General features: G+C 44.9%; 1 protein-coding gene across 3 annotated transcripts in view; it reads left to right on the top strand.

Moving 5' to 3' along the window:
• The window catches only part of St3gal5 (ST3 beta-galactoside alpha-2,3-sialyltransferase 5), a 68662-nt gene that overhangs the window by 18447 nt on the left and 44215 nt on the right, over positions 1-6000 (top strand). Inside the window, exon 1 of one of the 3 annotated variants that reach the window (XM_013035462.1) lies at positions 7-72. The exons of the other annotated variants lie outside the window; for them this stretch is intronic. The gene's annotated coding sequence lies outside the window, so the exon portion shown is untranslated. Of the gene's footprint in view, positions 1-6; positions 73-6000 lie in introns of those variants that run through there. 3 annotated transcript variants of the gene reach the window in all.

Raw genomic sequence — 6000 nt, 5'->3', positions numbered from 1 at the left:
CTGGGGAGCGGGGGCCGAGGGTCGAGGCTCCCCGCCGCGTGGAGCGTGCGCCGGGAGCCGCAGCCCGCACAGGTGAGGACGCCCGGCGGGGACGGCGGGGATGGCAGGTCCCGCCGCAGTGGCCCGTTTCCACGCTGCTTTCCGCAGCGGCTTGGGGTTTAATTCATTGCTGGAAGCTTCCGAGCCAACGGGGTCGAGTGAACGCGCGTACCCACGGCGGGGGCGGGGCGGGGGGCGCTTGGGGCTCCCCGGGCGGGGGTTGCCAGCAGCTTCCGCAGGCGCTGCGTGCGCCCTGGGGGAGGGCGGCGTGTGTGGGGTCGGCTGGTGGAGGTTCGCCGGGTGACCTTCCCCGCCCTCGCTCTGCGGCCAGCCCTGCGCAGGACACACGTTTCCCAAGTCCTTGGTTCCTTGAGGATCGTGAGCTGCGGCTTGACCGCGGGCAGTGTGTCCGGTGTGCGTTGTTTTTGTGAGAGCGTCTCCTCGAAGCCTGACCCCTAGGAAAAAGGCGGGTTCCCACTGGTACCCCACACCAGTGGGGTGACCGAGGCAGACACCCATCTCCCAGTGGCTGGCTAACCTGAGAGCCTTTCCAGGCCTCCCGGGTTCCTAGTTGTGACCATTAAAAATGCATTTATGAGCAGAGTTCTGCAGAATGGCTAGCTGACTTGGAAGATGAATTTTTTATATCCTTCCGTCTTCATTCATGTGTATGAACTCTACGAATTTAGATGCCATTTATTTAAAAGAAAAACTGTTAGGTGCTGCAATTCACCTGGCACCCACGGGTGTGGGCTGAGGACCGTTGGATTTTGGACTCACAGAGAGAAACGTGTATCTCGTGGTGTTTGGCTAAACCTTTCTCTTGCCTTCGGATTGCTAATCCTTTACCTGCTGAAGGTTATACATCCGGAAACCAAGAAGGATCTTTCCCTGTGGAATGGAGGGGCACCGACTGAGTCAGAACAGGTTGTGGTTTCACTGAGTAATCAATCCCAAGGCTTGACGCCTCCGAGGGTTGTCTTCTTCCAAGTTGCAGAGCTGGGAATCATCTGCCTTCTATTCGTTGTTTAAACAAAGAAGAGTAATATATTGATATTCTAAACATTAGAATTCAGTGAGATTTTGTCTTTGTTCTGTTTTGCAATATGTTACACGATGCTATTTGTCTAAGGCGAAATGAAGCTTGAGGAGTCTTACGGTTGGTGTGGAATGAGATGAGTAGGTTTGAAGCAGATTATAGAAGAGAGAGAATGGACTTTGGATACATGATACATAATAAAAAGCTCATATTTATGACTTGAAAATCTTTATAATTTTGGTACATGTTACAAAATGTCCCATGTAAACAAAATAGATTGAGTGGTGGATAGTAAGGCTGTAGTTAAGACAGAGCAAGAAAAAACGACTTATTCTTCGGTTTGCCTCTTCCAGTTCTTTTTTCTACTTCCCCAACTGGCCTTTTGTAGCAGTAAGGAGTGGTTAGCAGCTGTGACTTAGGAAGTGAATGGCTCCTGAGAAGTGATTTAATCCTTGGTGCCTGTGGATACTAGAGGATAGAGATCATCCCCCAAAGGGCATGCTCCTGTTGTTAGTCTAGCTGGGAAGCTTTGGCAGAAATAAACAAAAGTGACAGTATATCCACATTAATGATGATACAAACTCTAACTGCTGAGGAAGGAAAACAAAAGCTAGATTGGTGTGGGTGGCATAAATTAGCAAAGGCATCCACTAGTGGGGTGTGAATCACAGGCCTTGTGTGGGAGGCAGCCATAAATACTGATGGTGATATGTGGGCTTTCCCTGGAGAAAGACCTACATTACATGGACCTCCATGGAGCAAGTGAAGTTTGTAAAGACCAGTAGAAAAAAAGAGTTCAAAAAGGGTCTTGAGGACTTATCTTACTCAGATACTGGATACTCTCTCTCTCTTTTTTTTTTTTGTCGGTCATGGGGCTTGAACTCTGGGCCTGGGCGCTGTCCCTCAGCTCTTCAGCTCAAGGCGAGCGCTCTACCACTTGAGCTACAGGAGTCTCACGGTCTCTCCTGCCCAGGCTGGCTTTGAACCACGATCCTCAGATCTCAGCCTCCTGAGTAGCTAGGATTACAGGCGTGAGCCACCAGCGCCCGGCTCTCTCTTTTTTTAAGTATAGTATATAAGTGCTAGAAAAAGTTGACATACCTAATGACATACTGAATGTACTCATGTGCTTTGCACTCAGATCAAGAAACAGAACATCCACGTACCCCAGGATGTTGCTGCTTCCTGTCACGGACTTCCCCAGCACCAACCCCATCTTGACTTCCTCTCGTGCTTTTATAAAAATAGAATCCTACAGTGTTAGCCTTCTTTCTATAAGCACTGTTCAAAATGCTCTTGTGGTGCACCCATTGTGGCAGCATTGTCTTTGCCAATAGTAGCCACCCGGTGAATATACCACATATTTATCCATGTACTGTCATCAGACGTTTGGGCAGCTTCCAGCATCTGGCTGTTATTACAAATCATGCTGCTGTGACCGCTCTAGTGCCTGGCTTTGGAAACATATGTACACATACATGTATCTTTTGGCTCTATACTGAACAATAGGATCACAAGGTTATGAGTGTGTGTTTTGCTCAGTTTGGGGAGTGATAGTCAAAAGTTCTTTTATTCCAGGTTTCGAAATAATTACATCAGTGGTTTCTCACTACTAGATGATAAAGGCAACAATGTCAAGGAAATGGAGGTAGGTGGTGTTTTATCAGTTAGGATAGATAGGATCAGTTTCCTTCTGTTTGAACTCCATATAGCCTTGAGAGGACTCAGCCTTCAAGACTCTAGTCTCCTCTTGGGTCAGGTAACAGGGCAGGCTGAGCTTAGTGTTCATGGTTATGAACTCTAAGGTCTTCTGATCTTAAGGAAGAGTTTCTCTGGTCAAACTCTTTCACTTGCATCTTAGCACCCCTGGGCCTTGATGCAAATCTCTCTTTCTCTCTCTGTTTTTCTCTCTCTCTTTTCTTCTCTCTCACTCCCTTTCTCCCCCTACCCCTGTCTCATTCCCTCTTTCCCTCTCTCCTTCTCCAGATCTGGATTTCTACATAAGAATTTCTGTTGACATAGAGGAAAAGCTATTGCTTATGTAGGCTTTTGAGCCATACAATATGTTTTTATTTTTCAGTTATGAGATGGAAAAATATCTAGGACTAAGTTTTTTAATGGTTCTGTCTCCCAAAGCCATGAGGTCTTTTGTTCCTTTTGTTTTTAACACCTGGAATTATAAAAGTCTCATGTGATAAGATTTGGTAGGTTTGATGAAGTTGTAACAAAAATTAAAAAAAACTGCCTTGATGATGTAATGTGTCTTTTGAATGTGAAGGCTGTTTTTTAAGACTCATTTTCATAGTTGTAGACTTGTATATATTGAGATCTGAGCAGTGGCAGTTTTTCTATTAGACATGTAGTTGCTTCTCTCTGGCTGCTTTTCCTCTGCCATTTCATTCTCTCTAGCCTTGTTATTCACCCATTTCAGTTTTTCATGAACATCTTGTTCTCTTTTCTTAGTTACACTCCAGCAGATAAATGTTAGAAGGACAGAATGTGGCCTTCATATTTTCTTCTCGTCATTCTCTACAGTCCCATTATTAGTCACTCAGGGCTCAGTGGCTGGTTTGAGCTTCTTGTTTATTCTTTCTCTAGATCAGTGCTGTCCAATGGAAATATAACCTGAGCCAAACCCATAATTCTAAATTTTCTAGTAGCTCCATTTTAAAAATTAAAAAGAAACAGGTGGTCCAAGTTTCAATTTCCCAGGAAGATATAAACTTCTAAACTCCTATACTTCTAATAACAGATTCAAAATATATGCAGTCAATTAGTAATGAATTACTTCATATTCCTCCTTATACCAAGTCCTCAAAGTTTGCTTGCTCCCTAAGCCCTGCCTGAGAACCCACATGCCACAAAACACAGGACGAAAAGAGTCACGTGCTTTACCTGTTCACTCTGCCTTCTGTTCCAGACATGACTAATTTGCTCTTCATGTTCACCATACCCCTGTGAGCTTGGTACCATTATTATTTTACAGAGGAGGGCAGTGAGGTGCAGAGAGGTTTTGAAACTAAGGTATTGTAGGAGGAAGAATCGGGGTTCAGACCCAAGCCAGAAGGTGATAAATGAACAATGCTGTCCGTGTCTTTGTAGCAGGTAGTACATTCTCACCCCACCAGAAGGCCTTTTGCCAAAATTTGTGAGGTTGGTCTGTGGTGACAGAGGCAGCTCTGTTCCCTAAGTGAGCACACCCCCAGTTCCATATCCTTGTTCACCTGCGTTTCCATGGAAGCCCTACCTGGAACTGCCTCAGGAGAAGACCTCTCCTGTGTAGCCTCAAGAGAGGACTCTGGAAATCCAATTCCACTTATTATTATGACTGTTACTGTTATTATTATTACCATCAGCTCAGGAGGGATTTCACTGTTACATTTCTGTATGCTTACAATCCAATCAGTCTCATCCCCTCTATCACTTTCCCTTTCCCCCAAAATAATTTCACCAAGTTTCATTGCTCTATTTTCGTAGTTGCAAATACTGTATTTGAACTATTTTCTATTTTCATTCCTGACCTTCTCCCACTAGTATTCATCCCTGGACAGAGTCTTCAGTTACTTTTTTCTTTTTTTTTGTCGGTCATGGGGCTTGAACGCTGGGCTTGGGCGCTGTCCCTGTGCTCTTCAGCTCAAGGGGAGCCCTCTACTGCTTGAGCCACAGCACCATTTCTGTTTTTCTAGTAGTTTGTTGGAAATAAGAGTCTCAGCCTCCTGAGTAGCTAGGATTACAGGCGTGAGCCACCAGCGCTCAGCTTTCAGTTACTTTTTGTGTGTGTGTGCTAGTCCTAGGGATTGAATTTAGGGCTCGGCACTGTCCCTGAACTTCTCTGGCTCAAGGCCAGTGCTCTACTACTTGAGCCTCAGCACCACTTCTGGCTTTTTTTGGTGGTTAATTTGAGATTAGAGTCTCTCAGACATTCTTGCCCAGACTGGCTTTGAGCCATGATCCTCAGATCTCAGCCTCTTGAGAGATAGGATTATAAGCATGAACCACTGGTGCCCAGCTTTTGTTATACTTTTAAAAACCCCCAAGTGGCTCCTTTTTATTCCTGGGGTAAAATTCCAACCCCATGGCAGGAACTGACAACTTTTCCAGTACTATCAGCCTATTGTGCCATTCCAGCTTGGGCCCTTGTAGACATACTACCATTCTTAATGTTCCCATCTATTCCTGCCTCCCCCAGCTTCGCTGATTTCTACTCAGAACACAGTAGAATATTTCTTACTTAGAAGTCTTTCCTAACACCTAATCCCCAATTGTCTTATTGCACTATCTTTATGTTTAACACAGAATGTCATTTTTAAAAAAACATGAAAATATTTATTTCAGGGATGGATCTATCAGTCTGCTTTTTTTTTTTCTTTCTTTTTTGCGGGTCGTGGGCCTGAATTCTGGGCCTAGGCGCTGTCCCTCAGCTCTTCAGCTCAAGGCTAGTGCTCTACCACTTGAGCCACAGTGCCACTTCCAGCTTTTTCTGTTTAGGTGGTGCTGAGGAATCAAACCCAGGGCCTCACTCATGCAAGGCAAGTGCTCTATCACTGAGCCACCTTCCCAGCCCCTATCAGTCTGCTTTTTAACATGAGCTTATAAGACCTTTGGAAGGAGGGACTGTGTTTCTGCCCCTGATTGCTCTATCCCTAGGCACAGATTCTGTGTATGACTAAAAACTAGCATGTCTGTCTGGGAGCCTATCCAGATGCTGGCTTAAAATTTTTGACTAAGATAAAAGGGATTTGTGACTGGAATGTGAAAGGAAATGTGTATTTTAGTCATTCCAATTGTAGATCTAAATATTTGTTGTCTGTTTTAGAAACACAAACATGATTACCTTGTTCTGAAGGTAATTTACTTTTTTTTTTTTTTTTTAGTTGGTTGTGAGGCCTGAACTCTGGGCCTGGGCACTGTCCCTCAGCTCA

Source organism: Dipodomys ordii, unplaced genomic scaffold, assembly GCF_000151885.1.
Source record: "Dipodomys ordii isolate 6190 unplaced genomic scaffold, Dord_2.0 Scaffold212, whole genome shotgun sequence".
NCBI classification, from domain to species: Eukaryota; Metazoa; Chordata; class Mammalia; order Rodentia; family Heteromyidae; genus Dipodomys; species Dipodomys ordii.
This window is presented reverse-complemented; position numbering and strand designations above follow the sequence as displayed.